The sequence below is a fragment of the Macaca fascicularis genome, chromosome 8 (genome assembly GCF_037993035.2).
Source record: "Macaca fascicularis isolate 582-1 chromosome 8, T2T-MFA8v1.1".
Lineage (NCBI taxonomy): Eukaryota > Metazoa > Chordata > Mammalia > Primates > Cercopithecidae > Macaca > Macaca fascicularis.
In genome coordinates, this window is record NC_088382.1 from 32692707 (window position 1) to 32693903 (window position 1197).

Consider the following 1197-nt stretch of genomic DNA (forward strand, 5'->3'; position numbering starts at 1 on the left):
CACAATCATGGTTATCTCCAGCCTCTACCTCCTGGCTCAAGCAATTCTCCCACCTCAGCCTCCTGAGTAGCTGTGACAGCAGGCATGTGCCACCATGTTCAATTAATTTTGAATTTTTTTTATAGAGAGAGGGCTTCACTATGTTGTCCAGCTGGTCTTGAAGTCCTGGCTTCCAGTGATCCTCTTGCCTCAGCCTTCCAAAGTGTTGGGATTACAGGTGTGAGCCACTGTGCCCGGTCCTGCTTGTGGGGCCTTTAAGGGTCACTCCAACATGACTGTGGAAGTTGCATGTGGAGGCATAGGAAGTTAAAGGATTTATTATACTCTCAGCACCTAGAGAAGGAGGGGCCATAGGGAAGGAGCTCCAAGGAACTCAACCAAGCAGGTGGGGAGGAGAGAGGGAGAGAGAGAGAGTGAGGACTCATAGTCAAGTGCCTTTATTGGAAGTTGGAAGAGTATCCCGTAAGAAATGAGTGATTTCTTTGATGCTTTTGAATGTCACTAGGTCATAGTTATGTGAGGGTGAGAAGAGGAACGTGGGGCTAGGACCAGCTTTGTCACCCTAATGTACCTGGTCACCTGGGTGGGGTGTTCACAGCTAGTTTGTGGGGATGTTAAGCCTTGGGAAAATAAAAAGTTTTAACAATTTACAATACACCTGTGTATTTTGCCTTAATGAAATTGTGGTAGAATTCTGCTGACTGAGCCTAAATTTCTATTTAATACACCAACTGATAGTTCTAGTATCAGGTAATATGGGGAGTGTTTGTTGGTAAGGATGCAGTTTGCAAAGCAGTGACTCTGTGCCTGGATATTGGCAGCCATCAGGGAAATGCAAAACTTTACTTTCATTTTCAAATGCCATAAACTTTGCCAGCGCACTGCTACCCTGTGTGAGTAAGACCAAAGTGTCAGCATCCTACCTATTATCTCTATGTGTGCTTTTAGAATATTCTTTGAAACTGGGAGCAATTTGGGTGAAGGCAGGCTAGACATGGGGAGGTCAGAAGGTCTTTGAGAATAGAGGCAAACTTCAATAACCCCTGAACCCTGCAAGAGGAAGGGATTCAGGGGAGTGTCTTTCTGTCCTGAATTTTAGGTGTGCATGTCATTCCTGGACAAGTGTTTACTGCCCTCTGGGAAATTTCTGCCATGTGCTAGGCTCAAGGAAGGTTTATATTTATATATATATATATA